This window comes from Mirounga angustirostris, unplaced genomic scaffold, assembly GCF_029215605.1.
Source record: "Mirounga angustirostris isolate CCGP_5_RB_7025 unplaced genomic scaffold, mMirAng1.0.hap1 SCAF_3, whole genome shotgun sequence".
Lineage (NCBI taxonomy): Eukaryota > Metazoa > Chordata > Mammalia > Carnivora > Phocidae > Mirounga > Mirounga angustirostris.
In genome coordinates this window covers 68,309,936-68,334,205 of record NW_026991711.1, presented here as the reverse complement: position 1 = coordinate 68,334,205, position 24,270 = coordinate 68,309,936, and the positions used below count along the sequence as shown (strand labels likewise).

The 24,270-nt window shown below is 44.0% G+C and overlaps 1 long non-coding RNA gene across 1 annotated transcript; it reads right to left on the bottom strand.

The window, feature by feature from the left end:
• Positions 1-31: 31 nt before the first annotated feature.
• Positions 32-15,668, bottom strand: LOC135363844 (uncharacterized). Its single transcript, XR_010410039.1, has 6 exons — positions 15,385-15,668; positions 11,884-11,994; positions 9,280-9,444; positions 3,304-3,505; positions 2,249-2,345; positions 32-1,538 (listed from the first exon to the last, which is right to left on the bottom strand). It is a non-coding gene; the product is annotated as an uncharacterized LOC135363844 (long non-coding RNA).
• Positions 15,669-24,270: the final 8,602 nt, after the last annotated feature.

The following is a 24,270-nucleotide window of genomic DNA, read 5'->3' as shown; positions in this document are numbered from 1 at the left end:
ATCTCATGTGCTCTCTCTCTCTCATTCTCTCTGGCTCAAATAAATAAATAAAATCTTTAAAAAAAAAAATGCCTTCCTCAGTGAAGCTTATCCTGCTCCCTTATACCCTGCTATCACTTAATCCTGTTTGTGTTAGTCAGCTTGGGTGGCCATAACTAAAATACTATAGACTGGTTGACTTAAATGGCAGGAATTTATTTTGTCACCCTTCTGGAGGCTGGAAAGTCCAGTATCAAGGTGCTGGCCAATTCAGTTCCCCAGTAAAGGCTCTTCTCCTGCCTTGTAGACCTCACTCTATCCTCACCTGGCCAGGGGGTGGTGGTGAGATGGTGGGGGCGGGGTGTGGGGAGAAGGAGGAAAAGCAAAGCAAGCACTCTGGGGTCTCTTATAAGGGCACTAATCACCTCATGAGGGTTCCACCCTCATGACCTCATTTAAACCTATAACTTTTCAAAGTCTCCACCTTCAAATACCATCCACTCGGTGGGGGGAGGGCTTCAATGTAAAAATTTCGGGGGGACTCAATTCAGCTCATAGCACCATATTAGTCTTCAGAGAACACAGAACATTCCCAGCGGAAATCAGCATCTAGTGTTTTGCTGTTCATAACACAAGCCCATCTAAAGAACACAGACCTCACCAGGAGGATGCTGTCAGTCTTTCTCAATGCTTCCCTCTTTGAGCCTCCATGAGATGTTCCAGAATACTGCCAGCCCTTAGAAGAAACTAGTGACTGATTTTACTGACAGGTTTGCCAACAAGATTATCTCAGAATCTCTTGACTACTTGTAGGCTTTGTCTCGTTTTCTCCACAGAAGATTAAAAGGAATTATAGTAAGTACAAGTAGGAGTTGAGCGCACCTGATACTGGAAGCACTCAAGCACAGCATTGCTCCTCAGAGCTGTGTCAAAGTTCATTAAGTGAAGGCGTTTGCACGGTTGACACCCCAAGACACTGCTCGCCTGGCTGACCACGTGAAAAATGAGTGCTGAAGGTTTTTAACTTGGTGGCAAATTCACATGATGATGAAGACACAGAGGCTCAGAGAGTGTAAGTGACAAACTCAAGGTCTCCCAGCGTGTTACAGAAGGAGCTGGACTTAGAATCCAGGGCCGGTCCCGATGGAGAGCTTCTTTAGGACAGACCCATGGTCTCATCCCCTTTCAGTCAAGGAGCTGTCAAATAGCCAGCCAGCCACCACTCAGATGCAGTCCCAGGCAATTGGCATCACAGACCACTCCTTGCCACCCAAAGGAAGTGGGACAGAAAAAAGTTCCAGATGGGTCCCCAGGGTATGCGTCCACTCGTTGCTGAGTTGCTGGGTGGAGGCAGGCCTGAGTTCTGGGTTTGTGATCAGAGCCCAGAGGACCTTATTCCCTTGGGTAGCTGTGAACATGAGGTTATGGCAGGAAAACCTGAACATAATGAAGAGCAAAGGAGTGAATTGAACCAGGATGGTCAATCCAGTGGATTGGTAGGGCCCACTAGAAATTCATTAGGCCCTCTCTCGTTCTGCCTCAGTGAATTTTCACCATCTCTGTTGAAAACACAGACATACATTAGAGAATAAGCTTTTTAAAATTTGCAAGTAACTAGCAAATGGAGAGCAGGTTGCATTCTGTACTGATTTGTTTTTAGGAGAGTAAAACCTACAAACCAAGCAAAAGATACCTTTCTCAAGAGCATTCTCAGCTGAAATGCACAATGAGAAAGGAATGAAGTGTGAATTTAATCCAAAGCTTTGGGAACGCCTCTCAGCCTTGGGACAGCAGCCTAAGTGTCTTAAGATAAACAAGGACTAGGTTTTGAAAAGCCTCCTGGGGACTTTTGCAGTCAGGTACAGTCACATGAAATTCCTGAGTCCTCTGACAGGCTCTATTGTGTGAACACCCAAAAAACTGGGGCAGTTCCAGACCTGGAAGGAACTGAGCATTGAGGTGACCGTTGTCCTCCTCATGCTTCCCTGCACGTCTAAGGTGGCTGAGCCCCACCGCGGGGCAGTAGTAAATAAAGCTCCTGGCTTCTGGGGCCTCTGATGCGTGTCTGATATGACACCCCGCTTACTGCCGATGGTACCCCACACCCACCAAAGTGCTTTCCATCAAGGATTTTCATGCTCACCCCATTGTGAACACAGAAAAGGGAAAACATGACAACAGAGTGGGTGGGAGGGCGTGTTAGTACATTTGGACTGCTCTAACAGATTATCACAGACTGGGGGGCCTATACACAACATTTATTTCTCACCGTTCCGGAAGCTGGGAAGTCCAAGTTCACGGAGCTGGCAGACACAGCGTCTGGCGAGAGCCCACTTCCTGTGTCTGTCTCCTGGCTGTGTCTTCACCTGGTGGAAGGGGTGAGAGAACAGTGTGGGGTCTTTTTATAAAGGCACTAGTCCCGTTCCTGAGGGGCTCCACCTCATGACCTCTCAAAGGCCCCACCTCCAAATACTGTCACATTGGGGATTGGGTTTCAACATAGGAATTTGGAGGGGGACACACACATTGAGTCTCCTGCAGAAGGGGGTACAGAAGAAAGTGTAAGGGAAGTGAGTGAGTTTGGGGGAGGAGAGTGAATGAAAAGGGATTTGGCACACAGTGCGGGTTGCTTGGCGAGTTAGGTTGCATAATTGGCCCCAGGTCTTCGCTTTTTTTGGACCCCGAACACTGTGCCAGGTGACTTTGCATCTCCTCCTACTAGTGTATTTCATCATCTCTGACTTTGGGGTTGGCCGTATGACTAGCTTTGGATAATAGAATGGGACAGAAAGTAACAGTGTTCCTGTCCCAAGCCTAGAGCTTAGGCGGCTCTGTGTGACTCTGCTTGTGTTCTTGTGCCTCAGTCCGTACCATGAGAAGAACATTCCTGAGGGGCCCGCTGGTCCTACGGAGGAGACGCATGTGGAGCCCAGCCCAGATCAGTCCAGACATCCCAGTGATCCACAGTTATGTGAGCAGATTCAGCTGAGATCATCAGAACCACTCAGTTGAGCCCAGCTGGGTCAGCAGACCTCCAAACACATGAGAAATACCGAAAGATTGCTGTTTTAAGCCACTGAGTGTTAGAGGAGGCTTGTTACACATTGATAGTTAACTGGCGTACCTACGTAGCAGCCACAATCGCCTTCTGCCGTGTCATAGAATCCTGGTTTTGTTAGTGATGACAATGTGTCATTACTGGTCTAACCCAGTCATGTCACTTCTGTTACTGTTTGCTAGATACTTTCCTTCCCAGACTTCTTTGCAGCTGGTGGTGACCATGTGACCTACTTCTGGCCAAAGAGACAAAAAGGGAAATCTTACTTCTGGGAAAGATTTTCCTCTCCATGAAGACAAAGCCCTGGGGCACCTGGGTGGCTCAGTCGTTAAGCGTCTGCCTTCAGCTCAGGTCATGATCCCGGGGTCCTGGGATCAAGCCCTGCATCAGGGTCCCTCCTCAGCGGGAAGCCTGCTTCTCCCTCTCTCACTCCCCTTGCTTGTATTCCTTCTCTCGCCGTGTCTCTCTCTGTCAAATAAATAAATAATCTTAAAAAAAGAAAGAAAGAAAGAAAACAAAGCCCTGTTCTGTCCGTCCCTTTCTTTCCTCTTTGGGGCCTGGTCTGACTGTGTGATGCCTGGAACCGTGGAAGCCATCTTGTCACCATGAGGTCACCCGTCCGAGGATGTGAGGTCCATATACTGCAGATGCTCAAACAGGATGAGAAAAGCCTGGGTTTTTCACTGCATTATTAAGCTTCAGAACAGACCCTGGGACCACCTACCTCCAGCCTCTCATCAAGAAAAGCAACGATCATTTTTATGGTTCAAAGCACTGTTGGCCATTTTCTATTATGGGAGCCCAGTGCATCACTGAGTGGTGAGGGATGCAGTTAAGGTGGAGGAGAAGGGTGTGGGTGACAACTGAGGGAGGTGTGTGTCACAGTGCTGTGACAAAAACATTGAAAATTGAAGACCTTTTCCTAATTAGCTGTGTAACCTTGAGTAATTCACTCACCTCTCCCGGCTGCATTTTCTTCTCCCAAGAGAAGGCATTTAACTAGATGATCTCTAAGGTTGTCACAGTTCAAACACGGACTCTGAACATACAGGCAAGTCTCTGGGTGCCACAGCTGGGCAAATATTCACAGAGGATTTTGGAGAATTATTAATTACGCCCCAAGAAAAGACTGAGGATAGTAGTTTGATAGCAAATGCTTAGCTCTGGGCTTGTAAATAATGAGTTTCTTCTTCATTTCTGAGTTTGTGTCTAATACAAGTCTTACCTGCTCTAGGGAATTTCATCAAATGCTCATTAGATGCCTTGTTTATAAAAAATGATTTGCATGCAAGGAGCGAATGCTTCCTTTTCAGGAGCAGGTGTTGTGGGATGAAGAGAAACATGCTGGCTAATGCCTTGTCATCCAAATTCACAGAAATTTCTGGTATCCTGGGCAGGTTTGACACCATTCTGGAGAGAGAACTAAGGGACACATCTTCTGAATAAATTAGTCTATTTATTCAGTTTCTAGTTCTGCAGAATAGAGCCTTGGCAGGATCCCAGAGAAGCATCAGCTGGGGAAAAAAAATCACTTTATTTTCTGCTTTAGCCAACAGCATTTTCCTGCCCAGACTCTGCAGAAACAGACTTGCTTAGCTTTGCAGGCTTCTCCAGCTGCCACTGTTTCTCCATGGCCTTCTGCTTACACATGCCCCCGGCTCAGTCAGATTTCTTCAGCTCTAATATTTTTCCCCCAAAATGATTTTTCTTTAATTCCTCTTTGCTCTTCACCACAGTGATGTACATAAGCTTTCCTTTTTTTTTTTTTCTGTTTTCTTCCACTTTCTAATACCTTCCTTGCTCACCTCCTCCTCTCTGCATCTATTGCTACGTCCTGAAAGGTTTTGACATTTGTGAAGTGATGTCCCTAAAAATTAATAAGAACCCTGGGTTGGGTGGGTCATGATTCTCTGATGTAATCACGGAGAAGTATTTTTACCAGCTACTATTTGCTGTTCCCAGAGAATTTTGCAGTTCTAGTCTCACTTTATTTTCCTTTTAGTATTCTGTAGCATAATTTTTAGTTCTGGAAACAAAATTCTAGATGAAAGTGGAATTTGGGCAGAAGGGCGAATCTGGGGCAGAGCAGTGAAGACCACCTGAGCACAGGAATGTCATTCATTTATATACACATTTTACAAACCTTTATTGAAGATGACTATGAAATTTTAAAGCACGGAGCTAAGGACTATAAGGGGAGACAAATTACCTGGTGCATGAACAGCTCATATATGGAGCTTGCATAGAGAAGGAGCAGGTGGGAATATTAAAAGGAAACATTTCCCCTTCTAGCAACACATACCTTATCAAGATTAAATGTGTTTTATCACAACCGATTCTACCCAGCTGAAGTGGACCCCAAACCAACCCTCTACTGGACCCAACTAAAGACTCTTTCCTGAACAATGAACACTTGGATCTGTTTGAACCAGCCACGTACAGACCTGTAGATTAATTTCCAGAGTGCTGGTTTTCAAGCTTCCCATCACTGGGGACTCCTCTTTCTAGATTAAACCATCTGACTTTCCCCCCTCAACTAACTACTCAGCAAATCTCTTCACTCGTGTGTGTTCCTTGCCTGGCAAGTCAACATACTTGGTTTTGTGGATTTTATTTATTTTATAGCTCTGGTAGTCTTCATTTTATTTGTTTTTAGAATATAGGCTGTAGGGGAGCCAACTAATGTTTAACATCTGGCAGCAGCACGTAAGAAATGTGGAACATTAAAAACAACTAAAAGAAAAACAACCAAACTGGGCGCCTGGGTGGCTCAGTCGTTGAGCGTCTGCCTTCGGCTCAGGTCATGATCCCAGGGTCCTGGGATCGAGTCCCACATCGGACTCCCTGCTCGGCGGGAAGCCTGCTTCTCCCTCTCCCACTCCCCCTGCTTGTGTTCCTGCTCTCGCTATCTCTCTCTCTGTCAAATAAAGAAATAAAATCTTAAAAAAAAAAAAAAGAAAAACAACCAAACCAAACCAAACAACAAGCCAATAATAGCAGTGGTCCCATAATAACAGCAAATCTTAGTCGGGAGACAGGGTCCTGCTAAGGAATGAGACCCACACTCACTTCCCGGCTCAGGTCATTTCTAACTAGGAGTTGGTTTCCACTGGATGAAGCCAAGTTCAACAGCAGTCTGATCCAGATCTGAAGATTGCTTCCCATGTTTGTGTGGCTTCTCTCTTCCGGTTAACGTTCCAAGTTTAGCCGGCTGATAAGGAACAAAGGCCATAATTTTCACAAAAACGACCTGCCTTTCTACTTTTTAATGATTTACCAGGTACTGCTGCAGCATTTGGTCGGTGTAGGTAGGAATTGTGCATCTTTGACTCTTGGGCTGTGATAATCTGGATTTTCTCAGAAGAATCCTTCCAGAACTTGAGTTAAATTTTGTTTTGTGACCTTATTAAAGAAAGTCAGGAGATTTTTAGTCCCCAGCCATGCTTCTGCAGCACACCTTTCAAACTCTGGGAATTACTGGAGCCCTGCACCTCATTCCTCCCTGAAAGAAACATCCGGCACTTTCCCCATACGTGTACTTTCCTCCTACATCAAGATGCTGTTACAATTTGTTTTTCCCCTCATGGCAGATTACTAATATACCACATATTTGTGAAGGGAATTTATCGAAAATATAGCAGAATCTTTTTAATGTACTCCTTGTAGCAGCTTTAAAGTATTACAGCCCAGTCATGTTTCTGCCTCTGGATGTCCCAGTGTTTTAGGGAGTTTGGGTCTGCAGCGTGAAGTCCTAAATCAGATGGGACTCAATGTCTTTAATGGTGACCTTCCCTGCTCCTCCCTTATTGTCATCTTTAAGTAAATGTTATTCAGTGCCTACCACCTAGGACTTCACCTTGGGCACATACAAAATGGTGTTTGAATATACTGCTTTGGCCTTCTGAGAGCTCAGGTTAAGCCATCTTCTTCCTTCCCTCCCTCAAACATTTGCTAATGGGCAGAAGAATGAACATAAGAAGAGTCCTTTGATAATTCAAGAGGCAAGCCAGAGCAAAGGCCCCACTCGAGAATGAATGTTTAATGGCGTGTTTCCAGAATGTGGAGATCAGGACAATGTAAGCCAGTAGTGGGAGTATATCAAAGGAAGGAGAGGAAATATTTCTCTTCCTTTTGTAGAAATGTTCCCATGAGACGTGGTTTCTTGAAACTATCAGCTATCAATTGCTGCATAACGAATGACCTCAAAACTCAGTGGCTTTATTAAAACAGCAATGATTTATTATCTCCTGTGATTGTGAGGGTGGAAAATCTACATCATTCTGTTGCTTGTCTTGCAATAAAAGTTGCAAGAGTTTGGGGCTGGAGGGTCTAAGATGGCCTCACTCACTGTCAGCAGTAAATGCTGGTTGTTGGCTAGGTCTTGTCTAGTCTCTTTCCCATGACCTCTTATCCTCCAGTACACTAGAATGGGCTATTGCACAACAGGGTGGGCTCAGGGTCTTCAAGCCTAGGCCCTAGAAGTTGTACAGTGCTACTTCTGCCGCATTCTACTGGTCCAAGCAGGTCCCAAGGACATTCAGATTCGAGGGGTGGAGAAATGAGTCCACCTTTTAATGGGAGGACCAAAGGGACATAGACCTCAAGCAGATGTGATTCACTGGGAACCATTATTCTAACAATCTATCACAGCAGAAGGGAGGTCAGAAGAATGGGGATGAGGGCTGGGCTGGGAGGTAGGAGGAGGATAATTTAAGAACTGAAGATGAAGATTCCCTCAGAATCTTTGTTCCTGTCTTCAATGATAGAATTCTATGCATCAGAAAATAATAGGTTGCTCCCAGTTATTTGTTTCTGGGGATATAGACTCAAGGGGATGCATGAGTGAAGGAAAAATAAAGGATGCCTACAATTTTATTAAAGTTTGGCATTTAGAGAATACGATATAAAATAGAAAAGCAGAAAATATTTCATTGCCAAAGAGATGAGGAGAAACAGAAGATTTTATCAGGAAAATATATACACATTCCAGATTATATATGCACATTTGAGCACACATAGGAGATGCTTTCTGCTGTAAGATAACTTTAATTTTATAGGTGAAGCTTTTAAAGAGGGTTTTCCTTTCTGTAGCCCTGTAATTCAGGCAGTCTGTCACCAAGTGATGGGTACATGGATTTTACTGAGAGCCATGTGGGTCCTTCTGTTCAAATCTCTTTAGAGTCATAATCTCAAATTTCCTCTACATAATAAAAAAAGCATGGTATTCTTTATTAAAGGAATTGAATCTAAAAAAATTTACAACTGATTTTGTTGAGTTTTAGAAATGATTTTCATAGCATGATTTTGTACCTTTCTCTCAGTCTTTAACTTTCTCTTGATTTAGATCCTGAATCTAAAGCCAGTACTCTTTCCTAGGAGTTTCTGTCTCAGCAGTTACTATTGGCTTTCTGTTGGAATTTCTGGAATACTGAAGAGGGGGTTAGACCTAATTAAAAAGATGGCTTTAGTTTGCCTTTCCAGCATACCATGACTCTGTTTTATCTGTGTGCCCATGGGGAAAAATGTAAAATAGAGCATAGTGTTTAGGTGCCACAGAGATCATATTTGTGTCTTTATTCACTGCTAATTTACCCCTGAGCTTTATCTTTGCAGGACTAGTATGGCCTGAATAAAACATAGGTAGCTTACGTTCTCTCCTTCCATTGTAACCAATAACCACTTCTTATAAACTGCCATTAACTTCAGGCTTCTACAGACACTTCCCTGGTAGGCTTAACATGTTTAACAGTTTGAAAACTAATCTTCAAAGGTTTGGAATAATAACTTAAACCACTTTTATTATATAAGCGCCGTGTTTATTTTTTGAGCCACGACAACTCCAGGAAACAAGAAAATAAACAAGACAATAAAAAAATTGCTCTGAGATGATTACTCTTAATTATGTCCCAAGCTGAGTCATCTTTTTGAGACGTGTGTTAATGGGTCCCCCCTAAGTCTCTTCCCCTGAGAATCCCTTCAAAGTACACAAACAGCTGTCCTCTTGACCTACCAACCAAAGGCAACAGTGCACTTCCATCGTGAGTTGCCCTGTGGTAGTTCTGCTTCGGTAGAGATTTGTCTTTAGCACGTTGTGAGGGTGTTAAAGATGCTTCTTATTTCCCACTTCTCTCAAGGGAGTTGTGGGGGTAATTAGCCTCAGCTGAATCTCAATATGAACAAGATCAAAACCAAAAATTGCTCACTCTTGAGTTATCGTAGTTGGATGAAAGTGAAGTCATTACCAGGTGCAACAGCTGGTCTTCCGGCCCCAAGGCCACAAGCAGAATGTTACACGCTCTGAAGCTTAATGATTTCAGCATTTATGTAGCAGCTTCAGGGTCCCCAGCCTGAACTCAATCAATTTCCACAGCTCACTGGGGAGGTGAAGATGGAAATGCCACCAACGTCTGCAATGGATGCAATATCCGGTCAATGGTCAGTTATTTGCAGAAACACCAAAACTGGGCCTGCAATTCTGGGGGACACAGGGACCTCCTGAAGTGTCTCTGCTCTGCAGATCGGGTGCTCAGGTCTTCTGCTCTGGACTATCAATTGTTTCAGCGGGACATTTAGAGGATGTTGCAGGGCAAACCGTGCATAGTGGAGGTCAATGGCATGTGCCTATTCAGCAGGAAAAAAACCCCAACAGCTCTAAAGAGTAAGCATGTAGATAACACTTCCTGGTTTTGCTGAGGATGGAGCTATAGACACACACACCTCTGCTGGCGCTGTAAGCAAGCACAAATCCCTGGGATGCTCAGAAAGCACAGTAACATTGTGGTGATGTGTCATTATTTTAACTGGCTACGTAGGGTGTCATTGTATGCATGTGCCATAATTTATTTAGCCAATATTTAAGTTGTTTCCAAATTTTCCCTATCATAAACAGTGTGTAGTGAACATCCTGATACATGATTTCTCTGTGAATTTGACCCATTAAGTCCCTGGCAAAAATTCTCACAAACGGAAATGCTGGATCAAACTCTATGATGCTGATATATAGTGTTAGGTGACCATCTAGAAAGTTCCATACTAAGATTATAAATTTTATAAAGATTTTTTTTAAAGATTTTATTTATTTATTCATGAGAGACGGAGAGAGAGAGAGAGAGAAGCAGAGGGAGAAACAGGCTCCCAAGGAGCAGGGAGCCCAATGCGGGACTCGATCCCAGGACCCTGGGATCATGACCTGAGCCGAAGGCAGACGCTTAACCATCTGAGCCACCCAGGCGCCCCTAAGATTATAAATTTTAATGTATATTTTTACATTTAGATATTTGCTCCATTTGGAACTTGTTTTGGTGGTAGAGATGCCTATTTGTCCAAATGACTAAGGCAGTTTTCCTGCCTCGCTTTTACCCTGTATCAAATTCTCGTTCATATTTAAGTCTGTTTCTGCATTTTGTATTACTGAGTTTTGTGTTAATTACTGCATAACACTTTAATTTTTATACTTGTATCATATGTTTTAATATCTTGTGGGACTAATATTTGCTCATTATTCTGCTTATTCTTTCAGAAGAATTTTGATATCAATTTTTTTTTTCTGTATTAAAGGAAAAAACCCTGAAATTTTTTTCCTTGGGATTTGCATTGAGTTTGCCATTTGATTTCAGGAAATTTACTTCTTTATAATATAGAGGACATGTCCAAAAATAGAATTTATTTTTCCATTTATTCAAATATCCTCTGCCCTTCAATAGAATTTTATTGTTTTCTTCACATAGGCCCTGAACATCTCTTGTTAAATGTATTCCTAAGAATTTTATACTTTTTTGATTGCCATTATTAAAGGGATATCCCCCCTTATAGCTATCTAGCCTGTTCTACCAAGTAGGCTAATCCACTTAGCTCCTAGTGCACAATTGTCTGGAAGGTCCAGCTCCCACCTGTGCACTGATACTTACAGGGAGCAGCAGAGTGGAGACTGGGTCTGGCCCCCTTCCTTCTCTCCCTGCCTTCTGGCCCTTCCTCCTTGGCTCTAGGATGTAGGTGTGGGCCCAGTTGTCCTAGTAAATAAGGGAGAATCATTCCATGTCGTGAAACTCCCCACAAGTGGCCAGCAATGAAAATATGAGCTTAGGGATGCCTGGGTGGCTCAGTCGGTTAAATGTCTGCCTTCGGCTCAGGTCATGATCCTGGAGTCCTGGGATCGAGTCCTACATTGGGCCCCTTGCTCAGCGGGAAGTCTGCTTCTCCCTCTGCCTGACATTCCCCCTGCTTGTGCTCTCTCTCTCTCTCTGACAAATAAATAAATAAATAAAAATCTTAAAAAAAAAATGAGCTTATTTTTAAGTGCCCAGTACCTTATACCTGGGGTCCCACAGGCTGCACCAGATGCCTTGTGGCTGAGGGGTCAGGAATTGGCGTGGGGGGCGGGGGGGCGTAGCATCAATGGTCTCTTATCCTGGCCATGGCCTTGTGACCCAGAGCCTGGGAAGTCAGTGTCCTGGCCCTCCCCAAGAGTACTCTCTTACCCAGGGTATGCCACTGGAAATCTCCTGAGGGAGAAAGGCAGCTCTAGCTTTTCAGAGGAGCTAGGCCATTTCCCCAGGGAAGAACACTCTCTAGAAAACAAGGGGGCTCCATGGTTTTTTTTAGTTCTGATTTCTATCTTAGTCATTAAAAATCAAGCTTTAAAAATAAGACCTTATCCATTATGTTTTAATAATCATCACTGGGGCTTACAGTGATTAATAATGGAAGGTTTTTGTTTAAATATTAAACATTAATGGTTTTGTTCTGCTCTTGAGAACTGGAGGCAGAGTTAGAAATGGGCTCACAACATGTTTTTTTACCCCTGGGGCCTGGGCTGATTGCAAAGGTGACCCTTGCGAGACTGGTACCTGTAATCAGAGGACACTCCCGTCCATGCCATGATCCACGGTCTGGGGCTGCAGTCTCCCGGCAGCATGGGACGTTACAAAGCCTTTTGTGTTTTTGTTTTCCCAAATGACCTATGGATCCGTTACAGAGGAATTTATTGTCAATTGCTTCTTTCCTTTGATGCCGCATGAGGACTCCGGGGCCGAGAAAGCCAAATCCCTTAATAATCATAGCTATTATCCGGCACTGAGCTGACACTTTATATGCATTATTCTATTTAAAGTTTACAAGTACCCTGAAGGATATGTAATATTATTCCTATTTTAAATATGAGGATATGGAGACTTAGAAATGTTAAGTAACTTTCCAAGTAGCCCCAGCTTGTAGGTGGTAGAAGTAAGATTTGGAATCAATTCTTATCTGATTCTAAATAATGTGCTTTTTCCATTGCCCTGTCTCACCTAACTAAATAATAATTACATAACTGGTGCCATTCTCTTGAGATACGACTGTCTCCTAGACCCTAGACCGGCTCCTGTTCTTTTTCGAGTAAGTGACGTGTCAGGATGATTTCAGAGGGTGTGCAACCAGGAGAAGTGGCATAAATATAACAGAAAATAATTACACCGGGCTTTACCCTGTGCCAGACACTGGGCTAAGGGCTTGGTAGGTAATAAACCATTGAATCCATAACAACCCTGTGATGTAGTTTCCATGATTGTCCCTCCATTCTATAGTTAAATCACAGAGACATAAAGCAACTTGTCTAATATCAGATAACCAGCAGGTGGCCAAGCCAGGACCCACCCACGTAGGCAGGCTCCAGAGTCCTGTGCTCTTACCATTCAGATGGAATCTCTTTAACTAAGATGGGGAAGGCTGGGGGAGGAACTTTTGGGGGGTGAAGGCTGATGTTATCAAGAGTTCTGTATGAGCATGCTATATCTGAAGTAGATTATTGGGTATCCCAAAGGAACTATCAAGAAGACATGTGGTTATCGACTTGGTATCATCAGCATATTGATGGTATGTAAAGCTCAAGATAAGATGAAGTCACCACTAGGAAATGTATAGATAGGGAAGACGAGAGGTCCATGGCCCCTTTCACAGCCTGAGAGTAAGTGGAGGGGGGAGGGTTGGCAAAGGACCCAAGTGACCCTTCCCTTTCTCTCACAGCCCACCTCCCAACCATCAGCGGGACCTGTGGATTTCCCCCAATCCTTACCACGGCCCAGGCTCCACTGCCTTAGAATGAGCCATCAACATGGCTCACTACTACAATCTAGAGACCCCTCTGACAGACCACTCTGGTCACCCCACCCTCTTCACTAAATCCTGCCACGCCAGCCTTCTTGTTCCGAATGGAGGGGCATGTTCCCCTCTGGGCCACAACACTTGCTATTCCCCCTACTTGCAAATACCCTTTCCTAGATAGTCCCAGAACTCCATCCATTGCTTTGTTCAGATTGCTACTCAAATGCCACCTCCTTGTAGGGACCTTTCCTGACACCTTATCCAAAGAGCACCCCCAATTCTCTTTCCCAAGATCTGCTTTAGTTCTCTTCATAGCCCTTATCACTTTCTATATTGTTCGATATTGTATGACATGTTCATCGACCATCTCTTCTCTATGATGGGAAACTCTGTGAGAGCCGGGACTCTATGTTTATTCATCACTGTATTCCCAGTGACGGTCCCGGTGGGAGACAAATGACAAATATTTGTGAATGATCGATGAAGAAGAAACTGAGAAGTAGTTGTTGGGACAGGAGGAAAATAGGGAGGAGTGTGCAATCACAAAAGCCAAGAGATGAAAGTGTTTTAAGAAGGCAGATGTCTGTCTACACCTAATGCTGATGAGGGTCAAAGCAATCAAGATGGAATCTGGTTGCTGATATTCTTCCCACTTCACTTTATTATTATTGGTGTGATGGAGACTCATTTGCAAGGACGTTCTTTGCTGCATTGTAGGTAACAGCAAACGTTGTAACAAACTGGAATAAATAGGCATGATTAACTTAATGGTTGAACACATTAATACATCTATGGAATACTATGCAGTCATCCAGAAGAAGAGGGAGGTCTATAGCATTTTCTAAAAAATTGTCCAGATGTATTAAGTGAGAAAGTAAGTCAGAGTCCAATTTATACTATCCTTTTTTTGGTTGTTAGAAAAGATATATGTATCTACTAAGAAAAAAATAGGATAGATAAACAATAAATCATTTTGTAAGTTATCTCGGCAGAGTTGTATTGGGAGATTTTTCCCTTCTTATTTTGTTGTATAACTGTTTTTTAAGGGGTAGGATTATTTTTGCTCTTTGCAGTTTGCCAATATATTTCAAGTAATGAGAAAGGACAAGAAATAAATGGGATGACTATATATAATTTAAATAAACAGATGAAAAAATTGAGGATGCTCTGGAATAGACATGAGCCAGAGAACACAGAAGGAAAGCTTCTGGCAAGAATGGAATGCTTTCTGCTCATTTACCTCTGCTCTGAGTATATGAGAGGCCCCATGCCACTGGGGTGTTGGGTGGCAATTGTCAAGACATCATACTGGTTTTGAGCTAGCTACTCTGTCTCTCCCACAGGGAGAAACTTCTGGTATGTTCCAGTGGCTGAGTTAGTCCAGTGGTCTATAGAGAACTCCTGTAGGTTATGCCAAAACTTAGCTGCTGGCATCATCATTCAACATTTTTTTCTCCTCAAGACACCTAGAGTCTGTGAAGTGCATTCTGATGAGAATATGGCATGAAGACCCAGTTCCTCTCTTCCAGATGCAACATTTGTCCAGAGTCCATTGACAACAGTGAGCTGTGGGACATACTTGGCTTACCTCCTAGAGACTTCATAGCAGAGTAAAATTTGCTTTTATTGAATAGGTAAGAGTCAAGGTCATCCCCTGAAACAGATTTTTTTGCAAAAGGGGAATAGGTGTTTTCCCCATGAATTGCACTTTAAAAAATTAAATTCTATTTCAATAATAAGAATTGATCAAGGATGCCAGTGTTCTTCCTTTTTACTTTGTTAAGGAATCCGGATTGCGTCCAGCTGCGTATGTGAGAGAGTTAGCAAAAATCTCGACCCCTCTCCCAGTCAAACTTCTTGAGAGAGGAGTCTATATTTGATGTCTCTTTCTCACTTCTAGATTTTCCCCAGCCCTCTGCATTATACCTTTCCTCCCCCTTTCATCGTCTTCATTCACTCTCAGTCCTTTGTCTGTCACCCACATTCCGGGAGGCTGTCTTCTGTCCCCAGCACCCCTCTTGGCCCCTGATATGGAGTGGCCCTCCATGCACAACACGCCTGCCCCAAGCGCTCACACTGCCTTTGCTCAGTGTGCAAACGCATGCTTTTCCCTCATTTTTCCACCCAACTAATTTACCTTTCATGATTAGCTCAGCTGTCCCTTGGGAGAATCTTCTCAGGCCATTCCCTCCCACCCCCGGGAAGAACTGGGTCTTCTCCAGTCTGTGTTCTCAGAGCTGTGAGCAGACTGTAGGTACAGAGCTTACCTGAGAGTCACTGTGGCTTTGTCCTCCCGTGTCTCCTGTCTGTCTCTTCCATTAGACTTACATCCTTAGCCCTAACACAGTAGTGGGGGCAGAGTAGGGAGTAGGTGCCCAGCTCCTGTTGGCTGAATAAATGGATGTATTTATTGATTCCCAGGGGAAAATGTGAAAGGCAAAACCATAGTTTTGCTGGGGACTCAGTGCTCTGGTGATAGGAATCCTGAAGAGCCACAGGCACATAACCCCCCACCCAGTTACCACTCTGACCTGCCTTCTTCCAAATCTTCACTGGGGCTGGCCCAAGAGTTTGAAATCCCCATTCCCAATTCTGTTTCTGACTCACTAGCCCTTTGGGTTACTCACTTCCTGTCCACAATGGCACTTGCTGGTTTATAAAGCAAGGTGACCCTTGAGGGCTAACAACAACCGAGAGCTTATAAACAGTTTCAGAGTCCCATGAACTGTGTAAATGCTAAATGTTGTTATGAATCAGTAAAGTGCGTGAGTGAGTGGAAAACTGCTAAGCTCTCCCCTGGATTGCTAACTACTTTATTTGTCAAATTTAAAAAGTGCTAAAACCCACCCCAAGGGGAGAGTTTTGATATTCACTCTTCCTCATGAGTAATTTCTTATGAAGAAGAACAAATAAGATGGGAAGCTGGGATTTCAGCTGTTGGGGGTGGGGGGCGGGGGGCGGAGCAGCCTCTCCAGCTCTGATTCCCACTTCTTGTGTATTTAAGTAAGTGTCTGCAAAGAGAACGATGCATAAATCATGAGTACCCGAAGGCAGTTCCTGCGAAAGGAAGAGAATTTATAAATGTTGCAGCTCTGTTTCCTTTCGAGGGGTGCCCAGTGAATCAAAGGTCACTGTGGATGTTTACCCCTCTCTGTACCCTGCTGGAGGAAGGAGGGTGACTCCTGCGTCATTTCTCAGCATCTCAGCAATACCTAAGGGCGTAGGAGGTCCTTGACACTCTCCTCCAGTTAAGCCAGGGTAAGCAGGACCCCTGGCCTCCCCAACAAAGGGGTACCTTTCAGATCAGAAGCAATTAGTTGAGTCCTCCCATGGCCAGAAGAGTGAGGCAATGCCAAATGCCAATTAGCTTGCCATAGAAACATGCAGCTTCCCAGCAGTCGGGTCTAATGCTAACATGAGGACTAAAAAGTGACAAGCAGTCTGGGGAGTAAGGTTTCCTTTTTAGAACATGATTGGCTTCAGGCCTAAAAGTGAGGACCTTGATATGCTGGCTTGTCTCCTGTGCTTTCATTAAGAATGATATGAGGAATTCTTAATCTCAGGAAACAAACTGAGGGTTGTTGGAGTGGTGGGGCTGGGAGGGATGGGGTGGCTGGGTGATAGACACTGGGGAGGGTATGTGCTATGGTGAGTGCTGTGAATTGTGTAAGACTGTTGAATCACAGACCTGTACCTCTGAAACAAGTAATACATTATATGTTAAAAAGAAGAGAAGATAGTATGAAGGGAGAAATGAAGGGGAATGAACCATGAGAGACAATGGACTCTGAAAAACAAACTGAGGGTTCTAGAGGGGAGGGGGGTGGGGGGATGGGTTAGCCTGGTGATGGGTATTAAAGAGGGCATGTTCTGCATGGAGCACTGGGTGTTACACGCAAACAATGAATCATGGAACACTACATCAAAAACTAATGATGTAATGTATGGGGATTAACATAACATAATAAAATAACAAAAAAAGAATGTAGCGCATGCTACCTAGTGTGATGGGTTTTAGTCAAGTCTTTGGTCTTTCCAGTCGGGAGGGGGAAAATGGCAGGGTGGGAGTGGCACACTCTTGTCCCTGTTGACTTTCAGGATGTGGATAGTGGACTCCTTCCCAACACCCTTTTAGGTGTTGTGAGGTCCCCTTTGCACTTACAAGTGTCCTGAGGGCCCTCCGGGGTGGAGTCTGTGCCGGTAGCTGGGAAGGGTGGTTCAACAGCTCATCCGGCGGGCTTTGCTGGGAGAAGGGGAGGGACAGTCCCACTGTGGCAGGACTGGCTGGTCAGCAGCTGCAGGTTTGGGACCAGCTCTTTTTCAGGGGGGAGGTTTTCCTTCTCTCCTGGGAAGGGCCAAACTGACCCTCAGGTTGGGTCAAATGCCTCTTTCCAATGCTAAAAATAAGACCAAAAAGCTGTATTCAGACGTTTCTAAAAATCTCAGATATTCACAGATAGCCATGTATATAAAATACGCATACATAGTAGTGTTAAAACTGTTTATAGTATGTGTATATGGGTGTGTTGGTATATATACATATATGTAATGTGTGTGTGTGTGCGTTCTCATAATCTCAATAACATATTTGGAGAAACCCCTTCTCTATCCACATTTTTCCTGGCCGACACGGTAATCATCCCTTTAGTGTCTGCTTTCAAAGACTATCAGGTAGGAGACAAGCAATTCTTTCCAGGTTAGAGCAGCATATAAGAACTTAAAACTGGAATAGGCCACCTGAGATTTTTATTCAATTTATATTTCATTTTAAAACTTGAAGAAAAAGCACTTTCAGTATATTGAATCTGGAGGGCCTGAGGCTCCTGCAGCACCACTACAGCCTGGTACCGTGGGTACACTTTGGGATGTGTCTCCTGGCGGGTAGTGGGTTGGGGGCTGGGGACAGTCATATCCTAATTGATCCCAAGAGACTCCCCAGTCCCCTGTATCCAATCCAGGGCTAGATGCCTGTACGTGAGTAGATTCCATATTTTTGACAGATCCCAGGACACAATGAGTTAGACCACCCTTCCCCTGACAAATATTGCATACCTAAAGATACAACAACGACTGGTGTGCCTGGGTGGCTCATTCGGTTAGGCGTCTGCCTTTGGCTCAGGTCATGACCCCGGAATCCTGGGATCGAGCCCGGCTGGGTTCCCTGCTTCTCCCTCTCCCTCTCTCTGCCACTCCCCCTGCTCCTGCTCTCTCTGCTTATGTCTCTCTCTGTCTCTCAAATAAATAAATAAAATCTTAAAAAAAAAAAAAGATACAACAACAGAGTGAAGCTCAATGAAGCACCATGGAAACATTTCATATATTCAGAATGTTTAGGGATCTCTACAATTGGTGGCCTCACAACATTGCTAATTTATTAAACTTTTACATTCTATGGGCATGATCCCAGAAAGCTGGTCCCAAAATGAAATCTGTCCCCATATTATTTTATTTTATTTTATTTTTTTAAAGATTTTATTTATTTGAGACAGAGAGAATGAGAGAGAGAGAGCACATGAGAGGAGGGAGGGTCAGAGGGAGAAGCAGGCTCCCTGCTCAGCAGGGAGCCCGATGCGGGACTGGATCCTGGTACTCCAGGATTATGACCTGAACCGAAGGCAGTTGCTTAACCAGCTGAGCCACCCAGGCGCCCTGTCCCCATATTTTAAAGGGCAATTCTTTGCTCTGACAAAATTATGGGCCTGTTCACTTCTTGGATGTTCCATCCAAAATTATAATGGTTTCCTTACTGATAAACTTCAAGTCTGAGCTTCTCAAGTTAATATTTTACATGGCAAGTAAGAGGTGTGGACATGGCAATTATATGCATAAGCACATTATACTTTGAAGGACCTTGTGAACAAATATGTTAGGAATTGTGTAAGTTGTAGTAGTTTTGGACTCTGTCTTAGAGTCAATGGACAGGGATAGGTTGGGAATTGGCCCAACCTGAGGGCAAGACTGGCCCTTCCCAGGAGAGAAGGAAGACCTCTCCCCTGAATAAGAACCGTCTATGGACTGGGCTGCGGTGCTCTGTAGAAGCCCCTGGTGATTGAATACACTGAATAGATACTGAATATATCTCTATGGAACCTGTTCCTAAGTACTGAGGGAGTAGGCAGGGCTGTCTTTTGGCAGGTCAGGTAACAATTTTTAGTGAGGTGAGACAGATGTATTCTCATCCTCTTTAAATTTATTTTTTTCTAAATTTTTAAAAAGACTTTATTTATTTGTTTGTTTATTTATTTATTTGAGATAAGGAGAGCAAGAGTGAGCGAGAGAGTGAGAGCATGAGGGGAGTGGGGAGAGGGAGAAGCAGGGAGCCCGGCGTGGGGCTCGATTCCAGGACCCTAGGATCATGACCTGAGCCGAAGGCAGCCTCTTGACCGACTGAGCCACCCAGGCGGCCCTGAACTTATAGTTTAATGACTTAGAAACACACACACACACACACGCACACGCACACGCACATGCACATCCCATATCAGGGACGGCAAGTGGGTGTCACTCTTCATGGAAATGTCAGTTGATCGTTGGAGACTGTCCTGAGCACTGAGAAGAACCGTGGCGCACTGGAGGGAAACACACATGGTAGCTGGCTAGAGACGGCTGCTGAGGGCATGGGGAGTGGCGAGGGTTGAGGGCTCCTGCCGGAGGAAGCTCCTGCAGCACCAGCACGGAAGGATCGAGTATCACATTGACCGAGGTTTCAAATCTGTCGAGTGCAATTCTGTTTGATTCAAGCTTGGTTAAAATAACTGCAGCAGGCATTCAGCGCATAGTAATAGTCACCTCCAAACATCGAAAGTTCAACAAGAGTGGAAAACAAGGGACTTGATTTAGGGCAAGAAATGGAAAAGAAAACTGGTGACTTCATTTTAAGCTAGTTACATTGGAAACAATTAACATTAAGGTAAATTCATACATTATCCCCCCAAAAAAAAAAAAAAAAAAAAAATTCATACATTATCCCCAAACCTACATTAACCATGCTTCATGACTTCCTGCTATTCAACACGTTTCACAAACCTTACCCTTCATAAACACAGAAAGTATACATTTTAATTGGGTAAAGATAGGCTTTATAGTAGAATAATTTTATAAGAGGGCCCTTATCTCTTTGCTTTGGTTGGCACAGAAGAAATCTGTGAAGGAAAACAGGGAAGAGTCCAATTTATATTCCTTGAGAACTTTGCCTCAATCTGATTAGTTAGCAAATAGTTTTTTTAATTGTTTAGTTCACTAGGTCATAAATTCAGCTTCCTTATCAGCACAGAGCAAGGCATTTTAGAGCACAGCATCCAGAATAAACAAAAGCCCTTTTAAGCCCAAGTGATTTACTTCATAGTTTCCCTTTAATTAAAGCTCTCTTCTTAAATACAAGCTCGTGTTTCTGATTTCCTATTTGCCTTTCTTAGAGGACTTGCATCATTTTATTTGTCCACAGGAAAACAAATAACAAGATGCTTTCAGACAGTGATTGTATCATTTAGGAATTGCATTTGGCTGGCGGTCATAGAGACCTGACAGCAGCGACTTAAGCAAATTGGGTTATTTTCCTCTGTCATAGGAGGCCAGTGAATGTCTACACATGCGCAGCAGCTCTGTGCATCGTCAAGGGCCCAGGATCCTTGTGACTTTGTGCTCTTCCATCTTTGGTATGTGGCTTTCACACTCACACTTGCCTCATGGTGCAAGATGGAAGGAGCTTCAGCAGCCATCATGTCTCCATTCCAGGGAGGAGGCAGGAGGAAGAGGGTCTGGGTATCTTTCAAGAAACCTTTCCAGAAGTTACACCCAGAACTGACCATATTCCAGAAACTCCTGGTCTCACCTGTCTCCATGGCCCTTAGCTACTGGATCAACTCTGCATAGACTTGCCACAGCCTGACCTTGCCGCCTGCCCAACGCACTGTAGCTCTCCTTGTAAGCCTTCCCCATTGCCACCGAGGGTTCCACATGACCTGGGGGATGGGAATAGGCCCCATGAAATTGAGTCATCAATTGTGTTTGATGCTCAGCAATGTCCAGCTTTATAACATTTTCATATTGGCTCTCTCTCCTTCCCTATCTTATGTTCCTTTTCCCTTACCCCTACTTCCCTGGGGGTACACTTCCTAAAAAAATTAGTGGCACATACACTTTCATCTCGGGCTCTGCTTTCTTGGGAACCCAAGCTATGATAGGGCAGAACTCGGTGATATGGACTTATTGGCTAGGATGCCCCAGCAATGTAGTCTTGTAGCTGGTAATCTTGTCAAATCAGATCAGATTACTGTTGCTAATGCAGGATGGGAGAAGTCTCTGCCACAGTGACTGGCAGTATAAAGAAAATGAAACAGAGTGATGGTAGAGAGTGACCAGGGGTGGGGCCACACCCAGGGGCTCTGTGTGCAACCAGATGGGTCTCTTAAACAGTAGGCAAAGCAGCATTGAAGACTTCTATCAGCTGCATTTAGCTAAACTGGAGATACTGGTGCCTTTGGGGCTGCGCCATGGGAACAAAATCAAGGTGAGGCAAATTGCACCAGCTGAGATCTTGGATATTACTTTTTTTTAAAGATTTTATTTTCAAATAGTCTCTACACCCAATGTGGGGCTTGAACTCACAACCCTGAGTTGAAGAGTAGCATGCTCTTCCAACTGAGCGAGGCAGGCACCCCTGAATATTACTTTTAAAATAAAATTTAAAAAATCTCTGGGAACTGTAACACCTGGTATTACTGATCAGTTAATACCCAAACAGGGGTTAGTTGATAATTGCTGAAAGCAATAGGACATGGACTGTGGGGTGTGGGGATAGGCATGTGGAGGGAGCACCCCAAAACTTGAAGTGGAGAGAAGGAAGGAAATTACTAGCAAAAGACTAGCTTATGTTCACAGCATTTGATTCCTCTCCCTAAGCAGTTTGGCAAACCTCCAGAATGTTAGACCAGGAAAAGTAAAAACTGTGTCAATTATACCACAAACCATTAGTCCAGGATCCTTGTACAGCTCAGGTGTGTTCAACAAATGAACAAAGCCGGGCCAGACTGTCCAAAGCATAATTTTATTAGGAACTTCTCAAAATACAGAGATAAAGGACAAAAACAGATATAGTGCTTTTGGCTGCAAGTAACAGAAAAATGTAGATTTACTGCTCTTAAATAATATGGCTAGTTTCAGGGCTGGTTATTTGGATACTCAACAGCATTGTCGGGATCCCACTATTTTCTTTCCATCCTTCTGCACTGCTCTGCTATCTTCAGGTTGCCAAGATGGCTGTCATGGATCCAAACATGGAGTGGAGACACGACAATGTCTGGTGGAAGAAAAAGTATTTCTTCTCAAGTTCTGATTGTGTCACTTTTCCAAAGAAGACATCCAGATGGCTAACAAACACATGAAAAGATGCTCAACGTCATGCCACATTAGGGAAATACAAATCAAAACCAGGATGAGGTACCACCTCACACCTGTCAGAATGGCTAAAATTAACAATGCAAGAAACAACAGGTAGGGGTGCCTGGGTGGCTCACTCGGTTAAGTGTCTGCCTTCAGCTCAGGTCATGATCTCAAGGTTGTGAGATCAAGCTCCCATTGGGCTCCACACTGGGCCTATGTAAGATTCTCTCTCTCCTTCTCCCTTTACCCCTCCCCCTCCCTAGTCACAGGAGCATGCACTCTCTCTCTCTCTCAAAAAAAAAAAAAAATGAAATCTTGCCATTTGCAGTGATGTGGATGAAGCTAGAGTGTATTATGCTAAGTGAAATAAGTCAGTCAGAGAAAGACAAATACCATATGATCTCCCTCATATGTGGAATTTAAGAAAAAAACCAGATGAACATATGGGAAAGGGTAAAAGAAAAAAAGGAGAGAGGAAAACATAAGAGACTCTTAAAGATAGAGAACAACCTGAGGGTTGATAGCGGGAGGTGGGTGGGGGGCTAGATGGGTCATGAGTATTAAGGAGGCCATTTGTGATGAGCACTTGGTCTTGTATGTAAGTGATGAGTCACTGAATTCTACTCTAGAAACCAACATTGCACTGTATGTTCCCTAACTAAAATTTAAATTAGGGGTGCCTGGGTGGCTCAGTCGGTTAAGTGTCTGCCTTCAGCTCAGGTCATGATCTCTCTGCCCCTCCCCACCACTTGTGTTCTCTCTTGCACACTCTGCTCTCACTCACTCTTTCTCAAATAAATAAATAAAAAATCTTAAAAAAATAAAATTTAAATTAAAAAAATATATATATAAAATAAAGTTCTGATTGTGTCAACAAGAAAACCCTTTTCCAGAAGCCCTTCAGTTGACTTCTTGTCATGTCCCATTGACAGAAGTGCCCCTGCCCAAGCCACATACTGGGAGAGGACAGGACCTACCAGCATTGGCTTACACTAATCATGATGACACTCCGCAGGGCTGGGCCTGGGGCCTATTTCCCATAAAGCACTTGGCCATGTGGAAGAGCCTGGATAGCTGAGGAAACATACCCTCTCTGAGCCTCTGTTCATCTGTAAAACTTCGTTGATTGTGAAGAACAAATGAGATAATGGACATGAAGTGTGAACCACACAGCAAACTCTCCGAGAGTGGTCATTATGATTATGGGCGTTCTCCATTCCCTAACTTCAATTCCAGAATGTGATTCCCTCTTGCAATGCACAAAAGACTGTACTAGGTCGAGAATCACAGCGAGAGCCACAGTGGCCTGGCTTTCAGGGAAGCTCTAGTCCTGGCTCCTGTGTCAAAGCCCTAGTCTGCTATCTCCCTTCAAGAATTCAGGAACGTTTCAAGATGCCGGCATTATAATTCTCCTCTTGTCACCTTCTCTATGACAGAGGATACAGAGGCTGCAGAATGTGGACAGTAAATTAATGGAGGATTAAGCACATACATTCCCTATGTACTGCCCAAAGCAAAAGCAATACTGTCCGGGGTCTCAATCACTATGACCATGGGTTTCAATGAGCTGGGCTGGCAGATAAAGACTCTTCATGTTCTGACTGCATTCAGGGTATGTCCTTGGGCTACCGGCCTACAGCTACCCAGTGACTGCCCTGGTGCCACTTCTGGCTTCCCTAAATCAGGCCAGATAGTGGTCTGACTGGTGGGACAGGGGCTTTAGGGTCAGACAGACCAATGCGCGTGTGAACACTGGCTCAGCCACTTACTAG